Source organism: Crocuta crocuta, unplaced genomic scaffold, assembly GCF_008692635.1.
Source record: "Crocuta crocuta isolate KB4526 unplaced genomic scaffold, BGI_CrCroc_1.0 scaffold466, whole genome shotgun sequence".
Classification (NCBI taxonomy): Eukaryota; Metazoa; Chordata; class Mammalia; order Carnivora; family Hyaenidae; genus Crocuta; species Crocuta crocuta.
Genome location: NW_027529672.1, coordinates 1548155 through 1567557, shown reverse-complemented (window position 1 = coordinate 1567557; position 19403 = coordinate 1548155). Strand labels below are relative to the sequence as shown.

At 57.3% G+C, this 19403-nt stretch overlaps 1 protein-coding gene across 3 annotated transcripts in view; it reads left to right on the top strand.

Moving 5' to 3' along the window:
- Nucleotides 1–23: 23 nt before the first annotated feature.
- Nucleotides 24–19403, top strand: part of FAM53B (family with sequence similarity 53 member B) — a 103085-nt gene continuing 83705 nt past the window's right edge. The window contains exon 1 of one of the 3 annotated variants that reach the window (XM_077762943.1): nucleotides 24–450. The gene's annotated coding sequence lies outside the window, so the exon portion shown is untranslated. Of the gene's footprint in view, nucleotides 451–3466; nucleotides 3486–13563; nucleotides 13585–19403 lie in introns of those variants that run through there. The other 2 variants (XM_077762946.1, XM_077762944.1) reach the window with 2 other exon arrangements.

The window sequence follows — 19403 nt, the reverse complement described above, 5'->3', positions numbered from 1 at the left end:
GGCACACTGGTCGAGTCACATTTTTGCCAGTCCTTGATTTGCAAGCCTGGGGGAGTCGGCTTTCCCGCTGGGAGTTTTCTCTTGGTGGGGCAGGGACGAAGGAGGCGGGGGCACCTAGAATCCGGGGACGGCCCTCGGTTTGCATTGCCCCAAGGGGCTTCTTGGGCACCCCCAGCTCACCACCCCCCCCCGCCCGCAGACTTGGGGAACAATGCTCGAGGCGCGGGACAGAGTCGCGCGAGCTGGCCTGCACGGGTCCTTCGCCCCCGGAAGCCCCCTGAAGCCGGGCTCCCTGCATCCGACTGCCCGGGTTCATTAACACGTACTGTACTTCGTAGGATGGTGAACAAAGAACGGCTCTTTGCAGCATTTGATGAATGGGATCCTGCCTCCTATAGGCCACACTCCGAGTCTTCCATACGCTGCAGCCTCCGGACTCGGTGGTGGTGGGTGAGTGGGCCCCGCGGAGGGCTGCCCGAGCGGCCGGGACCCCGGGGCAGGGCATAGGTGCCGCCGCCGCCGCCGCCGCCGCCGCCGCGCTTGCCTTGCTGGAGCGGGTGCAGATGGAGCCAGGCTGATGGTTGTTCAACAGGAACAAATGTTTGTTGAATTGTTGGATGGCGGAGACAAGGGGCTGTTTTCTATTGACGGCTGCGGGAGTTGGAATGGCATTGTTTATTGGCCTGGGAAGCCAGGCGAGCGTCTTGTGCTGCTTACAATGTATTAGCAGACTTCCAAATGACATACTAGCATATGTGTTCCCAGCACTTCCCACAGGCTGGAAGGGGATCCCTCCTTGCTCCGGCTCCTAGACTCAGTTGAAAGATGTCACCCGGTTTGGAGGACTTGGGAGGGAACGGAGTTAGTAGACCTGGTGAAACTCCCTGTTCCCGGCTTGGTCAGGTTTTGGTTTCATTTTAATTTATCCACTTAGCAGTAACTTGTCTCGGTTACAGTTTTGATACTGAATTGCAGATGGGGGGAGGGGTTTGCTCCTGCCCGTCCCCCCCTCCTTAGCTGGCGACAGCTAGATAAAAATCCAAAACCAGCTACCTCTCCTTGGTGGATAGGCCCCTCTTCGTGGGAAGAGGTTGGGTTTTAAGTGCAGGACTGGTGGCCTTGGCCCAGGGTCTGCACTTGGCTAGGGTCTGAATGCTGCCGGCCATCCTGCAGACCCAGGGGCATGCCGATCAGCTTCCAGGGCGCTGTTCCAGTCTAGGAAACTAAGAACAGGCTTGGAGCAGGTCTTCTTCCGCCCCCCCCCGCCCAACGCCCCTCTAGAAAACAAGGTGGTTTTAAGACCGGGTCAAATCCTTTTGCTCAAGGACTTCTTATTTCCCCCCAAGAATGTGATGTTGANGCATTTTCAAAAAAGAAGAAAAAAAAAACAGAGACGTCTTTGCTGCAGCCACCACCACCACCTCCTCCTTTATTTCTTCTTCTTTTTTTGTTAAATGTGGGTGATTGAGCGGGGGAAATACTGATGGGTGGGTCTGAAAGCAGCCTTAGGAACCCGAGAAAATAAAAACACATTTGAAGGACTCTGGAAGATTTTGCATTTCAAAGGGTCCACCTTGTAGAATTTCACATCACGTCAGGGGTTATGGAGAAGTGTGACAGGCACCCCCAGCCTCTTTAACGGTTCCCTTCCTCTCCTGCTGCGGGGGGCTGCACGGGAAGCTGTCTTTTGCAGGGGGGTGGGGTGGGGTAGGGGGCAGTTTGGCCAGACCCGTACAGGGATATATCTCAGAAAGAAACAACAGTGCCCCTTAGGCATCTGTAGTTCCTGGAGGCCCCCCGTTTTTTTTCCAGGGGGCCACTCTCAGGAGGTGAAAGCAAATTCTGTTGCTAACCAGCCCATTTGACCCTAGAATACCCTGGCAGGCCAACTCCTCACTGCCCTTGCTCTTTCCCTTAAGGCCGGTGGAACAAAGAAACAGATTCTCCTCCTGTGCTGGTGTAATGTGGTTCCCTGGCTCCCAAGCTTCAGAATCATGACAAGTTGGGCGCAGTAGGCTTCAGCCGAAATGGGTGTGGATTGTTCAGAGGATAATCGCAGAGCCCACCCGGCGTTGAAGGCCTGCCCTGAGCCAGAGGCCTTGTACACACTCTCCAGTTTCCAAAGCATTCCTGCAGTTACAGCCGTAGAAATGGAGGCTCAGAGAGGCCGAGTAACTGGCCTAGGGCTGCACAGCTTCTAGACCGGAGAGGGTAGTAGTTCTGCCCGGGTCTGTCTGACTTCGGAGCCTGGTTGTTTTCCACACACATGCTACTGGTTGGTGTCTTCATAAGATAGAGGCACTCTTTTATCTCCAAGTTCTATTTTATCTCCAAGCATAAATTTTGTTTAGTCTTGTTAACACCATGGGAAACTTAGCGATTTTGACCGCCTCTCTCCCTTGCCCTGCCTCTACAGCTTTTTAGAATTTCTTCAAGGGGTGCTTGGATTCTAGATCTACCATAGGACCAAAGGCAGTCGGTGCCTCAGTTGGGAAAATTGAAATGTTTGGCTTCATCCTTACAAAAGACAGATTCGCAAGAAAATAGAATTATTCCCAGCGACCTTCTAGGGGAAATGGGAAAATGAATCTGGCAGCCGAGAAGAGGTATCACTATTTATCCGGATTCCATTTTCCATACAAAGAGATTATTAAAAGAGTTTTTCAGCCTTTTTTTTTTTTTTTTTTGCATTTGTGATTCAGATTTCTCAAAGTAAATCATTTTGTGGTACTTGCCACCCCAGGTTTCTATAACATCATGTTTTGTTTACAGGCCTAACGTAATCAAATAACTAAACACAATTGTGCGGCCCCCAGGGTGTGGGAAGTTGGTACACCCAGCCGGGGCTGGGCAGAGTCCCTGCGTTCTGGCTCAGACACATGGCTCTTTGCAGGTTGATCCTGGATTGGGGGCCTGGGGGTGGTCTGAGGATACCTGTCTCCAGCAAGACATTAGAATTTTTTAATAGATTAAAAAAAAAAAAAATCCCAATGCCTAGGCTACGTCCAGGACTGGTTATATCAGAATCTTGGAGAGAAGGGGGTAGACTCAGCATTGGCATTTAAAAAAATTTTTTTAGGGCTTATTTATTTTTGAGAGACAAAGACAGAACATGAGCTGGGGAGGAGCAGAGAGGGAGACGCAGAATCCGAAGCAGGCTCCAGGCTCCGAGCTGTCAGCACAGAGCCCGATGCGGGGCTTGAACCCACGAACCGTGAGATCGTGGCCCAAGCTTAACCTACTGAGCCACTCAGACGCCCCTCATATTTGTGTTTTTAAAACTTGTGAGTTGATCCTGTTGTGCATCTCGGACGGCGGGATGAGGGCTGGGATAGACCCTACGTGTCCCTCGCTTTCCCTCAGGGACCTTCCCCTTCGGGAGTGGAATAAACCTACTGGAATTTTCCATTGCTGCCATATCTCGGTGAAGGAGGATCTGAAGGGAACCCACGTCTGGGCGAAGTGCCTGCTATAGACATCATCGGGTTAGTTCCCATTTCTGCTGGGCCCGGTCTGGGGCGTGCCTCCTCACGAGCGGGATTCAGCCGCAGCCCCTCTGAGCTGCCTTCTCTGGGGAAGGAAGAGGCCAGGTTTTGTTCAGCTTGTCGCCTCAGGCCCTGCCTGCCCGCCATCTTTGCTGGTCTTTGCAGCGCCTTTCCCTTCTGCAGGTTTGGCCTGTGCTGCCCTGCTGGGGGGCAGCGGAGGGAAGGTGCAGTTTGGGTCCTGGCCGCCTCGTGGGGATTCTCAGGGAGCCGCTGGCCCTTTCCACCTGCGTTGGCAGCGACTGTCATGCCGTCCGGCCGCCTGCTTGTACCTGACTGCTCAGAGCCTGTCCTCTCGCGGGCAAGCTTGGAATTAGGGGTCAGAATTATGTTTAGAACGAGCAAGGGCTGAAGAGAGCACGAGCTTCTCTCACCTGTTTGTTTTCTCACAGAGGAGAAATCCAGCCCTCCCCCCCCGCCCCCGGGTGGCCCCTGCCCCTGGGTGGGGTGACTTTCCTAAGGTCACACAGCGGGTGCACAGAGGAACCGGGACCTTTGTCTTCTGGGTCCCCTGCTTTAGTGCTGTGTTCTCTGCTGAGAGACTTTGTTGTTGTTTTAATTAAAGTATATATATATTTAACATTTATTTATTATTGGGAAACAGACAGAGTGTGAGCAGAGGAGGGTCAGAGAGCGAGGGAGACACAGAATCCGAAGCAGGCTCCAGGCTCTGAGCTGTCAGCACAGAGCCCGACGCGGGGCTCGAACCCACAGACTGGGAGATCATGACCTGAGCCGAAGTTGGACGCTTAACCTACTGAGCCCCCCAGGCGCCCCTCTGCTGAGAGACTTTGAAACGCAGTGCTGCTTGCAGGACAGGGTGCCGTATGTAGCACAGACTGGCAGACAGCAGAGTCCTCGTTCAGAGTTCAGGCTAGTGACACATGCCGTCGGTGGCCCTTCAGCCGTCCGTCCCGTTTGTAACCTCCTTCCCTGTGCCTGCTCAGCAGGGACCCCTTAGGTTGCTCAGAGTGTAGGCTCAGTAAACCCCTAGCGGGGGAAACTGAGCTCCAGTGGAAAAGTACTGAAACCTTGGCCTTGATGAAAAAGCGTTTTGGTTGCTTTGGCCAGGGTTTGTCCACCTGCGCCTTGGTAGTGGTGGTAAATAAGGGCCCTTTCTCCTCTGCTGGGAGTTGGGTCTGGGTCTAATGAGGTGGGGAAGAGGGGCCCGTTATGCCTGCGTTCATCTCGCGGGCGGCACTGACGGGGCCCCTGCTGAGCGTCCCGAGTGGGGCCGGGCACTGCACCTTGTTAGCTCATTTGATCCTCTGCACAGCCTGCAGCTGAGGGGCTTGCTCTGTCCCTTGCTGGAAACACAGTCCTCCCGCCAGAGCGAGAGGGGCAGTGGGCTTTCAGCTCATCCTGGCTGACTCCGGCCCCGTGTTCTTGCCACCAGGCCATGCTCGCCCTTTGTCCAGTGCCTGCCTCGGTGGAAAGGTGATGAGGTCCCTGCTGCAGGCAGGGTGCGGCATCCTGGGGGCCTGGGCGCCGCGCTGCTGCTTCCGGGAGGGCCTTGGGTCGCCCAGGGGCTCCTTCCTGGACAGCGGGGCCTGGCCGGCAGTGGATAGAGGACCGAGGAGGTGGCTTCGTGTGGGTCCAGCGCTCCTGCCTGGGGACGCCACCCTCCTCCCAGCTGCCCTCTGGCTCAAGTGCCCTGACGGACAAGGCCCAGCTGGGAGAGGCCCCGGCCGCGCCTGGAATTCCCCTCGCTCTGGCATTCACGTTGGCTGGGGGCCTGGGAGCGGAGGGAGGTTCCATCTGCTGGCTGAGAGCAGCGTCTCCGAATGCTCGGGGTGGAGGGACCGTGTCCTCCATAGCCGGCCACCTCCATGCTCCGGGTGAGGAGAGGGGGTCGTCTTGGGGCGGGGGCGGGGGCGTGTGTCTGTGGTTCTGAGGCTCCAGAGGGCATGTGGGATGCAGGGGCCCCCCTGGTATGGTCCGGGGGGGGGGGCACCCTCCCCTGTGGGCTCCTTGCTCGCTGGACTGGTTTGTTGTGTGACCCTCCGGGCCCCGGACTTCCCCTCGTGCTGACCCTGCCTCCCGGCGTTTGAAGGAGGGGTTCAGAGCCTGTCTGGGAAGCCCTCCCGAAGGGTGTGGTGCCGCGTGGAGGGGCGCAAGGTAGCGGATGCACATTGGCCCGAAGGGTGCAAGTTCTGCCAGGCAGTCAGGGGCCGAACCCCAGAGCTTGGGCGGAGCGGTGGGGGCAACCCAGGTGTGCGTTATTTATGGCAAGGGCGGCACCGCGCCGTGGGATCCGTGCCCGGGTTCAAGTCCCCCGTCTGCCCTTTGCTGACCGTCTGCCCTGGGCCAGGCGACTGTCTCTCCCAGCCTGGGGTCCCTCATCTGGACGATGGCCAGGCCGACAGCACCCCGCCTGTGGGTTTGGGACACCGAGGGAGACCACGGGCAGAGACCCGTAGAGCCGAGCACATGTTCGCGAGTGTTCCGTGGCGCCCGTGGCAGGCGCGGGCTGTTGGGGGAGGACAGGGGGAGGGCGGGGGGAGGGCAAGGGCAGTTGTCCTCACGGTCCCAGCAGGTGACAGGACAAAGCACAGAGCCGAGCGCGGCTGGGCGGGCCACGGGGGGCAGGCAGAGCCTTTCCTCCCCCAGCAGCCCCCATTCTTGAGATGCGGTAGGATTTTCCCAGGAGGGAGGGGTGAAGGCACGTGTTATAATTGAGTTTGCAGCGTGTTTCTTAACAAGAGTTAAGACTGGGGAAATCTCTTAAGCTTTCTCTTTAGGAAACACAATCTCTGTTTACCAAAAGTCACCGACTTTGGTCCTGAAGCTAGAAAGGGAAACCGGTGTAAGCGTCGCAGCGCAGCGCGGCTCAGAGCCGGGACTCCGCTCTCCCCGGCCTCGGCGCGTGAGCGTGAGCCTCCAGGGCCGCGCACCTCTCTGGACCGCGTGGGAGGCGCATTTGCCTCCTTCTTAGATTCTCTCTAGGTTCTTTGCAGCTGATGTCATCATTTGGTCTTGCCACCGAGCTGCGGTCACGGCTGCATACAGCCTGGGGCAGACCATGGAGTCGCAGCTGGGGTGTTCGCCCCCCGCCTGGCCGCCTCCTGCTGACCCCTGAGGTGTGATTCCCGTGGACTCCGGACCCCTGCGCCACCCAACCCCGACTGCCCATCTCTCCAGGAGCAAGAGCCCATCTAAACTCATCAGAGCCTTTGAACTGAGCCCTTGGCCCAATTGACAGAGGGAATGGCCTTTACCCTCTTCAGTGATCACTGGGCTTCTCTTGGCACAGGCGGGTGGTTCCTGACGATCTCTACCCACGTGTCTTCTGAGCCTTGCATCTGGCAGCCTGCGGGGTGAATGGGGTGGGCAGGCCTGGCATGGGAGATTGCCTCCTGGGCTTTGGGCAGCTTTGAGGGAGACCCCTTGGTACTGGAGTGGGAAGGCTCAGTATTATTTACTGGCTTCTGGGCTGCATACGCTGACTCCAGGCTGCAGCAGCCCCTTCCCTTCCGAGGCTCACATAGGTGTTTGGGGCTGGCCTTGGAGGGCCCCCTGCAGAGGACCCACCGAGGTGGCTGGGCTCAGCTGACCTTGACATAGTCCCTCTCCTTGGGCATCATGCAGCTTTGTGACCATGGGGCTCTGTGTGAGGGAGGTCTTGGTGGACGTGACAGAACTCATTTCCTTACCTCCTGTGCCCCTTCAGATGTGTCATTGTTCCTGCAGTGACCACAGGACACTGCCATGCTGGTGGTCCCCCAGGCGCAATCTAGTCAGTCAGTATCTAGTAAACGCCTGTGTGTGTCAGGCCCTGAAGAATTCAGAGATGAGTAAGGCATGTTCCTGTTTGTGCAGAGCTCACAGGCTCGTGTCACAGTGAGACGGCAGTTGTTTTTTATTTTTTTATTTTTAGTAATCTCTATACCCGACGTGGGGCTTGAACTCACGACCCTGAGATCAAGAGTCACGAGCTCTTCCGACTCAGCCGGGCGTCCCCACGGACAGCATTTGTTTTGATTGAGTTCCTGCTACGTGCCAGATGAAGTGTACTAAGTGTCACAGAGATGTGTGTGCACAGGGCACCGGTGAGCCCGCAGTCCCGTGGGAGTCCTAGCGAGGTCATTTAATCCGAGCCAGAGGGAGGAAGGAAGAAAGGCTCCCTGAGTCTTGAAGAATGAGCAGCAGTTGAGAGGGGATGGGGAGCAGGAGAGGTTTCAGACCAGGGAGCGGTGTGCGCAGGCGCGGGAGCATGATGCCGCCTTCGGGCCACTTGGGGGAACGGCAGGTGGTGGACGGTCACCCCGACCTGGGCGTCTGGGTGACAAGAACTTGTTGGCCTAAGCTGGTCAAAGTCAGCACGGCAGCAGGTGCAAAGCAAAGGAGTCCTACCTTTAACCTGAGGGCTGGGAGCCGGGGAGCCACGTGTCGATGCTGTAGTTTTGGGAGCTCCGTGTTTGGGGGGTGCAGGTTGGGTTGGGAGCCAGCTGACTGTGCGAGAGGGATGTGGACCCCAGGGCGTAGCTGTTAGTCACCACCTGGAAAGGGGAGAGCAGCCTTCTCCAACAGTCCTCCCTTGGGGCCGCCTTCCAGGGAGACTGCCCGGGGTCTCGTCCTTTTGACCTCGGGGTGACCTCGGAGGGCACAAGACTAGCCCCTGACGCATGGAACTTTCATCAAGGGCCATCTCGATGGCCGGAGGGATGTGGTCTTTGTGTAGATTAGTGCGAGCCCTTGCTTTCAGCAGGGACACTGGAGATTCCCAAGAACTCCTGTTTCTTGCCTGTACTGGAAAGAAAGAACTCGAAACGGACCAAAGCGTTTGGCGTTGGCGGAGTTGAAAACATCCGATTCAGTATAAAACTACCTTTTTTTTTTTTCCTTCCCCTTGACGGAAACAAGTAACCACGTTGGTGTGATTGAACAGGGAGCTTTGGTGCCCTTTGGGCTGTGTCGTGGCGTGTTCTCTCCGGTGCCGTCCGGGGTGGGGGACCTGCTGACACAGATGCTCGAGAATGTTCTGCCTGGGTCACCTGACTTCTGGCGCCCGGTGCTCCTGTGGCCTCCACACCCTCAGATGCCAGCCCAGATCCCAGGCCCCGTTGACCGTGCGGCATGTGACTCAGGCCCAGAGGACGAGAGTTATAAGGAAAATAATGAGCCTGCGAGGGCGGGCGGCCCATCTCGGCTTTGGGTGTCTTTTCTAAGCCTCGTAGGGTATTTGCTCATCAGCGTTCAGTCCTGAGAAGAGAAGTTAGCTTTAAACCTTAATTTTGGCAGTAAACCTCCCTGCTCACCTTATGCCCAGGGAGGTTAGCAGACACCCTCACCTATTAGAAAAGGAGAAGAGAGGTCGGGCCTGGCTGAGGCTAAGGAGGCCGAGAGGGGGACCGTGACCCGGAGCCGAAGAGCCACGCGCCCAGAACAGGGGCCGAGCCTGGGGGGTCCGACTGCCCCCGGCTGCCGAGGGGGCGATGGTCCACTGCTAGTTGCCTTAAAAGCCAGTCTGTTTTCTGAACTTGAGTGAGGCCCAGGCACGTCCTGAGTGCTGCAGGGAAGACCCCGAGGGCATTAGTGCTCTGTTCGCAGCATGCGGCCCGAGACCACCGGGTCGCTGCTCCTGTCTGTTTCTGGGTGATCGTGGGGCCTCGGGGAGACCAGCTGACGCCCTCAGGGAAGGCCGTGAGTGGCATGGCCGGGCTGTAGGCGCTCCTGGGGGCACCGGGGCCTGATCACCAGCCCCCTAGCTGTGGCAGAAGGAGAGCTGGGGGCTCAGGGGCTCGAACCCTGTCAGGTTGGGCCCTCTGCTCCGGTTTTGGCCCAGCCACCCGGTGTGGCCGTCACAGCCCGTGGTGTCTTAGGGCCCTGGAGGAGACGACAGTAATCCCGAGAGAGCCCTCTGGTCGGGAATGACCCTGGCACGCCCCATCAGGAGACGGGGCCAAGGCGTCGGGGTGGGTCTTTTTCCTGAAAGCAGGAGGAAGGCCACGTCACTGCATCACGTGTGCCCCGGGCCCCGCGCACGTGAACATCCTGCCGCCCCGCAGGGACGCGCAGAGGCGTCGCTCCGTGGCCCGGTCAGCAGAGCTGGGGGAGTGTTTGTCCGCTTCGGAGGACCCGCAGGGACGCAGTGCTCTGGAGGGTGACAGGCATCTCCGTGCGCGGCTCCCGGAGCCTCGTCCTGACCCGGCACAGTAAAGAGGGGCCACCCCGGGAGCGTGCCCTGTGGTGTGCCAGTGATGTGCCAGCCTTAGGTGACGGGTCCCCGGTCCCTGGAGGTGACCGGGGCTCCAGCGTGGTGGACAGGATGGGAGCCAGGAGAGCACAGCATCTCGGAGCCCTTAAGAAATTGTCTGCGTTGTTATTTCTTGATGATTCCTTCACAGAGGAGCGAGCCTCGTACGGTGCGGGACGGGGCACGTGAGCCCAGTCAGGCTGACTGGGGGGGAGAGATGGGGCCAGGGCAGCAAAGTGGGAGCCCTGGATCCTAGTCCTGCCATTTTGTTGCACTTGACTCGGAACCAGCCCCCAACGTCCCTGTAGACGGGGACTAGCTGGGTCTGCTTCTCAGGGTGGGGAGGGGACTGAGGTCAGAGGGCCCAGTTCATATCCGGCTTCTGTTCACCTCACAAGTACTTAACAGATTTTTTTCTTTTAATGTTTATTTCTCAGAGAGACACAGAGAGAGAACATGAGCAGGGGAGGGGTAGAGAGAGAGAGGGAGACAGAGTATGCGTGGGGGAGGGGCAGAGAGAGAGAGAGAGAGAGAGAGAGAGAGACAGACACAGAATCTGAAGCAGGCTCCAGGCTCTGAGCTTTCAGCACAGAGCCTGAGATGGGGCTCGAACTCATGAGCTGCAAGATCATGGCCTGAGCCGAAGTCAGATGCTTAACTGACCGAGCCACCCAGGCACCCCTCTCAAGTACTTTCTGAGTGCCCACTCCATGCGGGCATTGTGCTAAGTGCATCACAGGCTCCTCATTTAATCCTTACATCCACCTTAAAGAGTGGGCGCTGTGATGATTCCCTCTTATTTTTTTAAAATGTTTATTTATTTTTGAGACAGAGAGAGACAGAGTGCAAGCAGGGGAGGGGCAGAGAGAGAGAGGGAGACACAGAATCTGAAGCAGGTTCCAGGCCTTGAGCTGTTAGCACAGAGCCCAACACGGGGCTTGAATTCACACACCATGAGATCGTGACCCAAGCTGAAGTCAGACACTTAACCGACTGAGCCACCCAGGCGCCACGATTCCCTTTTTATAGATGAAGACATTGAGGTGTCACTAGGTAAAGATGCCCGAGTTCATTCCACTGGTGGGCAGGAGTCCTGGGGTTTGAACACCCAGCTCTCTCATCTTTGTTTGAGGTCAGCAAACTAAGCCCACAGGCCATGTCTGGCCCGCTGCCTGCTTTTGTAAATAAAGTTTTATTGGCACACGGCCATGCCCGTCCTTGCTTGCAGTGTCTGTGGCTGCCTTCATGCTTCAACAGCAGAGCTGGGTGGTGGCGACAGAGACCACACGGTCTACAAAGGCTGAACTATTTACTACCTGGCCCTTTATGGGAAGAGTGTGCTGGCTCTTCTCTGTACGGATGTGGCACATGCTGGCCTGCGTGGTAGCCAGTAACCACATACAGCGGTTTCAGTGCCTTTCAGCTTTACTGAGGCATAATTGACAAAATTATAAGGGTATTTAAATTAATTAAAACTAAGTGGCCCGAAGAACTCAGTACTTCCGTCACACTAGCCACACGCTATGTGCTCAGTGCTGCGTGCACCTGTTTCATGTCCTGTCAAGACAACACAGCTGAGAACCACTGCCACCATCACAGAAAAGTCCATCGGGTGGACATGTTCTAGAGTGTTCCCCAGTGTGTGGGAAATCCAAGTCTGAGGGAACCGAAGGTGTCGAGGAGGCGTTCCAGTGAGAGAAAGAGCACGGAATTGAAAGTGGGTTCACGGACTCACAAGGGATGGAGGAGCGTGTGCAATGGACGAGGGAGCCTGGGTTCGGAAGAAGCTGTCCCCCCCCTACCCCCACCCTCTGCCAGAGCGCTGTGTGACCACGGGCAAGCCGCCCGGACTGCCCAGGCCGTAGGTCCTGGGTGTACGTGACCAGTGGCTGTCGAGGACGCCCCTCAGTCCCGCCCCTCTCTAGCTGGTGACCCCAACTCCTTCTTCCACTCCCCACCTGCTCGCCCGGCCTGGTGGCCTCATCAGCTCTTCTGTGCCTGGCACGTCCCTGTCGCCATCCCCCACCCACCACACTGAGGTGGAAACCCTTTTGCCGTGGCGGAACGCCCATGCTTTCCACGGGCGCAGATCAGGGACTGCTCTGTGCCTGGAGAACAGTGTACGGTGGCGCTTGAGGAGGGGAGAGGCGTCCCACTCCCTCAGGTAGCCAGGGTCCCCTGGCGTTCTCCCTACGGTGCAGGTAGCTGCCACCCCGAGGCGGTTGGCTGACCAATGTGGAGCGAGGCTGCACCGTAGCTCTTGTTCACTTGGTGCCAACCGTCTAGGAGTCAGAGTCAATTTAGAAGCTAATTTGGGGCCGAGGCCTTTAGAGGCGGGAAGGCAAATATGGGGAAACGTGGGTTTTCAGTTCACTGGGCCCAGTCGTAACGTATCGGTGCCGCCAGGGCCCTCTCCCTCGCCTTCGTGCTCGCCACTGGGCCCCGAGTGTGCAGAAGAGCCGTGCGGTGGCTTCCTGCTGGGCTGCCCCCGGTCCGAGGAAGGCTGCTCTGGGGTTTCTAATGCTGCGTGTTGTCGGGAGCCTGGTCCTCTCCCCCTCCTGGGAGCGGCTGGGCGTGTCGGTGCTGGGTTTATACGGGTCCAGTCTGCCCCGGTGTCCCCAGCGTAGACGGCGCCTGCCTCCTTCGTAGCCAGAATAGAAACTGACGAAATGCAAGAATAAGATACGGGGAACAGCTCTCAGAAGCTGGGGCAGGGGTGAAGAAAGGGGAAAACCAGAGCAGCCTGCTGGATTTAGCCGTGGAGTAGGTGCATGCCCAAAGCGCTCGGTAAGGAGGAAGTTGGGGTTAAGAGGATGCACACAGAGAAGTTTTGTCTCTTGCTTTAAAAAGGAAAAGAATAGCCCCGGAAGGCCAGGCTTGACTGCATGCCCGCCTCTGACACTGCCTCTAGCCAGCCACTCCCCGAATGGTCCCCTGCGCCTTCCTTCCGCAGCCAGCCGAGGGCTGAGAGCACGGCGGGTTGGGCCCGGCCCAGAATTGCTCAGTGTGCTCCTGACACCCAGAAGGGGGTGCGGGGCGGATCTTGCATGTGTGCAAAAAGAACGCTGGTGCAAGGAAGTTTACAGTGGTTTTTCTACTTAGAGAGTTGGCTTTTGTTGAGCACCTACTACGTGGCACGTGCTGTGTATACGTTCTCCTGTGACTCTCCCACGGTCAGCTGTTAGGTAATTCGCCCATCTCTACGGGGAAGTAATGGAGCTCCAGCCATATCCCTGAGAGTGTGGGTCCTGACCCCGGTTCATCTTTTCCAGAGTCTGTGTCCTCAGCACCTGGTGTTGTCCTCAGTCACGGGCCACGCTGCTGTTTGAAAGAGGTCTCTTGCTCCTCTGGATAAGGCTCCCAGTCACATTTTTATCATGGCCTGTAGGCAGAGAAATAGGTTGCTCTGTGGGTTGACATTTAAGAAAACCCACTTCGTCGAGCTTTCCCTTTTAATGTGTTGTTATGGTGCAAGAAGTCTTCGTTTGTCCCGGGCTATTTTGAAATAAAAGGCAGGAAACCCCCCTCTCGTTTCTATATCTTGCGCAGAAGTCATCAAAACAGAATCCTGTGTTCTGTGCAGGACTTGTGATTGCGGAAGCAGCTGTTCTGTTCGCGGTGACCCGGCCGAAGCCAGCAGTCTGTAGGCGTCAGGGGTCCAGAATTGTCTGTTCCATCTGCCGGGCCTACTTGCATTTGTGTGAAGTGTTTGGCATGCAGCCTCTTTCCTTCCCCAGCCCCACGTTGTGAGGCAGCCCAGGAGGGAGGAGACTCCAGGCCCTTCTCTCCCCCAGCCACGCCGCAGCTCGCCCTGTGGAACGGATGCCAGGCAGGGACACAGCCCAGGTCAGTCACCTCCCCGAGTGCGCAAGTGGGAGGGCACGTACCGTGTGGGCTTGGGAGTTCGGGGCACTGCTCCCTCCCATGTGCTCAGGAGTTCAGACGGTCTGTGCTTTCTGGTCATTTTGGGGCCTTCCGCGAACCCAGAGCCTGCCGAGAGTGACGGGGACGGGCGTGCACGATGGCGGGGCACTGAGGCCCGGCCGGGCCACCCGGCTCTGCAGACCAAGATGAGATGCCGTCATCATACAGGTCTGAGCCGGTAGCGTCTGTCAGGCCAGAGGCTGCACACCTGTGGTCTGGGGGCTGCTGTGGTCCCCAGCCATGATTCGTTTGGCCCCCATGATGCCTTTTTTTTTTTAAACTTTATTTATTTTGAGAGAGACAGAGACAGTAGGGGAGGGGCAGGGAGGGAGGGAGAGAGACTCCCAAGCAGGCTTCCTATTGTCAGCGCAGAGCCCGACGCGGGGCCCAAACCTGAGTTGAAGCCAAGAGTCGGACGCCCAAATGACTGAGCCACCCAGGCGCCCCGGCCCCCATGATGCTTCATGAATTTTTGCATTTCTTGACAACATTTAAAAGCTGGGACTGTACAGAGAAGTCTGCATTTTCAGCTCTTGTTGACAGGTCAGGAGATTTGTGATGTCACCCCGGGCCCTCTTTCCCACATGCCCGCACGGCGCTAGCTGCCGCGTGGCTGTCAGTGCAGGTGTGCTTCTCCACACACCGGATGGTCCCCCCGCCCAGGTGCCCTTCACCCATGTATGCTCCCTGCTTGGGTCCAGAAGGCACTTGAGTGTGAGGTCCCCGGAGTCCACCAGACATTCTGGGGACAGATTGAGGCCCTCCGGGTCCCAGGGGCAGGGCGAGCGGTGGTGAGTGGCCCTGCGTGGTGCTCCGGGTCCTCTCTGTGATCCCGCTGGGTGTTCCGCCCGCAGGTGAGCTGACAGATCAGCCGGCCTGACGGCCCGGGGACCAGCGCTCACCCCGCAGGGAGAATGGCCCACAAACAGGCCCTTCTGCCCAGCGTTCGCTCCAGGGTGCCCTGCGATGCCCAGCGCCCCGGGGGTCCTTTCTCTACATCTCTCCCCGCCCCCCAGCCCTATACAGTCACTCAGGTATTTCATCCAGTTTAATCTTTTCAGTCGAAAAGTACCTCCATGATTTTAACAGCAGCTGCAGGATTTTTTTTTTTTTAACAAAGATTTAATTTTTGTCTCGACAGCCAGTTGAGCTGCTACGTATCAAGTAGGTAGCTTCTGCTCGTGGTAAGAAAGAAAGATTTCTTAGAATAAATGAAAACACACTTCTCACATGCTTCCAGCTTAGTGTCTTTGACTCAGTGAAGCCAGTGTGAGCGAGGAACAGATTCCCCGGGTGGCGATTTGTATTCTTCCAGGAATTGGGTTGTTGTTCTCACATTCCCCCAGATATTTAATATCACTTACCTCTTGTATTTACTTTTTTTTTTTTTTTTTGCTCAACCCCATTTTTCCCCTCCTCTTGTAGCAAATGCTGTGCAAGCAATTTTTTTCCATTTGCTTTTGACACATTTCACTAGATGGTCAACCTTTGGGCTTTGTAGCGTCATTCCAGATACTTTGCCCCTTACGCACGAGCACTGGCTCATCTATATCTAGATGCCCAGGTCCTGACCCAGGAGAAGTGACTGGCAGGGCCGAGGTCTCCCACTCTTTACTGACCTGATGGCCTCTTGCGGGAGACTCAGCCTGGATGGGTCCCGGGTTTTCATCTAGAGTGCTGTCCTCCCTGTTCCCGGGGTTCTGTTCTATTCTAGGTACCAAGTGCACGAACCCATGGTTTTCAAACTTTTGGGAGGGCCAGAAGCTCCCAGAGGGCTTGTTACAACCTGGTTGTTGGACCCCATTCATAGAGTGTCCGATCCAGTCATTTCATGGGGGGTGAAGGGGAGGGACCTTAACTTCATTTCTAACAGGCTCGCAGGTGAGGCTGCTGCTGGTGGCCCAGGGAACACACTTTGAGAACCACTGCACGAAAACGAAGTGCGTGCCCAAAGCTGTGGCGTCCACCCCAGCAGGGGTGTGGGTCAGCCCGTGCAGGTCCCAGCTGGCGACCTGAATGCGTGTCCTGGGCAACTTCTGAGTCTGACCTTCCTTATTTTCACACTGTGCAGAGGTACACACTCAGTAAAACTTTGCATCTGATTTTCTGGGAGACTCGACCCTCGATGCCCCAAAGAGGTTTGGTGTCCAGTTGCTATGGACCAAGTGTTTGTGTCCCCATCAGAAGTCTGTACGTTAAAACCTAGAGCCCAAGGTGGTGGCGTTAGGGGGCTGGAGCCTTTTGGGGGTTGACTAGGTCGCGATGGTGGGTTAGGGTCCTCGCCCCTTCCACCATGTGAGGACGCGAGAAGACGGCTCTCATCGACGCTGAATCTGCTGGCAGTGTGAGCTTGGACCTCCCAGTTTCCAGAACTGTGGGAAAGAAGCGTCTGTTGTTTATAAGCCCCCCAGTTCCCGGCGCTCTCACAGCTGCCCGAGCAGAACGAGACGGGGACCATTTTCATAGAGGCTGTTCATCTCCAGATCGCGTTGTGTGGGTGACTCCCCCTCCTCCAGCACGCCGCCCGCCGTCCCTCCCTTCCTTATCCGGACCCCTGATGCCAAAGGAGGCAACATCGGTGGTTCTGAGTTTTGAGCTTTGGTTTCTCAGGTTTGTTTTACGCGTTCTCACCGGAGAAGGGCCCCTGTTGGGTTGAGCTAACCCTGCCTCAGTGGCACTCCTCCTCTTGGGCAGCTTGCGTCCCTCATGATGCTTCCATGGACTTCCCGGGGGCCAGTGCTCAGGTTGAGGCGCCTTCGTCGTGGGTGCCCTGAAATCCGTGTCCCCGGGGCCTGGCGGAGCCGGGCCACCAATAGGGCTGAGGAGCAGCTGCTCTCAGCCCCTCTCCCTCACCCCTGACAACAGAGAGGCAGCCTGGGGTCCCGGGGGTTGCCGCTGGGGAAACTGAGGCCCAGGGCTAGGAGGGAGCACGCCTGTGTCCATACAGAGTCGGCCGGACCCTGGGCTGTCTGGCTGTTGGCAGCCTGCAAGGATTGGTTTTATCTGTGTTTAGTCTGAGGTCTCTGCGTGTGGCCTGCTTTGAGCTCAGGTTGGACTAGCTGGGGAGGGCGCGTTGGTCACCAGTTCGGCCGAGCTTTGCGGTTTCCCTGGCGGTTCTATCGTGTAAAGGAGCTGTCTCCGCTTCTGGCCCTGAGTCTGAAACCTCATGGACAGTAAAGCAGTCACGGTTTTGAATGCAGCGTTTCTGTGGGGTTTCTCTGAGGCCTTTCCCCGCGGCCCCCCGGCCCACGGCTGTCCCCAGGCCAGTCCCCGGCAGCTGAGGCACACTGGCCCTTGTGCTTTTGTGCTTTCATAGCCGCACAAACACGTGGTGAGCGCGTGCTCAGCACATGCCTTGAGCACATATTTGTAACTCGGGAGTCCGGGACGATCGTGACATTCTCATGTGGGGTTGTGCGTGGCCACGCCCCCCTCCCAAGGTAGAGCACAATTCTCGCATTGTGTGGCGGCCGCTGGGTCAGCCGCGTGGGTCAGCGCGGGGGCTGCTGGCGTCCCGGCCGATGGGGAGAACTGTTTTGCGGCTTTGTGTCTGTATGCTGCCATTTTCTACCAAAGCGGGAGGTGTGGGATACTTTGTCAGTATCCCCCGGGTCCCCCGACTTTGTTCAGCTAATTAAACCGCCAGCCGGTGTCCTGTGTGGCTCAGCTCGTCTCGGCCTGGTGTTCTCGCCGGCAAAAGGGAGAGCGGGACTGGGATGGTAGGGCAGAGAGCAAGGTGTGGGCCGGGCAGGGGGTAGGGAGGCGGGCGAGGGCTGAGGCCACCCTCCGGGGCAGAGCCTCCACCCTCCTGGGCCTTATGTAAGAGCGACACCGGCATCAGCTGGACGCCTGCCCGTTTGGGCCACACGGGCTCCTTCCTCCACCTCATCTCCCCGCACCCCACCTTGCGCTTACTGGCTTCCTCTTGGGAGACCCTCGCCCTGACTTTGGCTGTTGAACTCCTACACGTCCGTTAAGGCCCGATGCCCAGGCCACCTCCTGTAGGACACCAGGCCAGCGTTTCCCTCCCCCCTCGGGATTACAGCCCCCTCCTCTGTTCTGTGGCATGTGTCACATTCTGGCACCTATTACGCCGTGAGGGACGCCTGTTTGGGCACTTGCTGGGCTGTGTGAACCTGGGTGGGTACATCCCTCGCCCTCCCTCCGCCCCTGGCACAGCTGACCCGGGGAGCGTGGACTGGGGGCGACACTGACCCCGTGAGGAAATGGTGACAAAAGAGGGGGGCCGCACAGGGTGTGTGTGTAGGATTGGCCTGTTCAAGTGAAGTCCCCTAGAAAATGCCTTGTGCTTAGGGGCACGGCGTCACACACACATCCAGCTGCTCTTCGGCAGTCCTGCCCCTCGACCTTCCTTTGCTCCCCATGCGGGCTCCCAGGACCTCGGGCCTCCTTGTTCCCGGGAGACCCTGGCCCCCGGGGGTGCCCTGGATGTGCTGCCCCCCAGCGAGCCCCGAGCGTGGCCAGCTGCCTCTCCTACAAGCAGGCACGGGGGACAGAGCCTCGAGCCCATGCCTCTGAGGACCCCCTGTGAGAAGGGGCGCTGCCGGCACACAGGCTCTGATGCGAGTCCGCGGGGCCCGAGGAGGCGGGAGCATCTCTGCTGCAGTGGAACCCAGACCGCCTGGAGCACGGCCCCTCCGTGGACCGTGGGGTGTAATGCTTCGAATTAGTGTTAACAACACCATTTTGATAGCTGTGGGGAACCCCGCAAGCAAGAGAAGTCTCGATTGCTCTTGGCACCGGGAAAGTCGCGACTTAATGTAGCGCATGTGTTCTCTGGTTCAGCAAACATTTCCTGAGTCGCTCTTCATGCCAGGTACTGGGGACTCAGGGGACTGAGGTTGGGCTGGGGCCCTCCGGAAGCTCACAGCCCGTGGGGGAGGCACACAGTGCTGTTCGCTTCATGCTCCTCCGATTCAAGGTGAACAGGGCCTTCCTGGAGGAGGTGCTGAGTCTAAGAGATGAGAGCAGTTAGCCTGGCTGGAGGCTGTGCAGGGTGAAGGGGGAGGAGGGGAGAGGCAGAGAGACCCGCGTGAGTGAAGGTCCGGATGCATGGAAGAGCCTGGTGTATCTGGGGACTTGTAAGCATTTTGTGTGTGTGTTTAATTTTTAAAGCAGTGACAGTAACTCTTCCCTGTCCCTGTCCCCCAGCCACACATCTCCTTCCCTCACTGGAGGGCCTCCTGGAGCCCTTCGCTTGTGTATCTTCCCAGGGATATTCGTTCTGCGTGCAAGCGTGTACAGATATATGTATATGTGGTTTAGATGTTATTTTATTAAAATTTTTTTTAACGTTTGTTTATTTTTGAGAGAGAGAGAGACAGAGCACAAGCAGGGGAGGGGCAGAGAGAGAGGGAGACAGAATCCGAAGCAGGCTCCAGGCTCTGAGCTGTCAGCACAGAGTCTGACGCGGGGCTCGAACCCACAAGCTGTGAGATCATGATCTGAGGCGAAGTCGAATGCTTACCCTACTGAGCCACCTGGGCGCCCCTAGGTTTTAAAACAGTTACGTATTTTTGCATAGGTCATCCTACATGTGGTTCAAGATCTAAAACAAAACAGAAGGGCGTTGCACCACCTGCTTTCCCTCCTCAAGGATCACTGATGTTAAGTGTCTTTGGTATTCTTCCAGAGACTTCTATATCATTAGCATTATTTGTTCAGTTTTACCCAAATGGCAGCTGACAATGTCCACTGTTCTGGTCTTTTTTTTTTTTTTT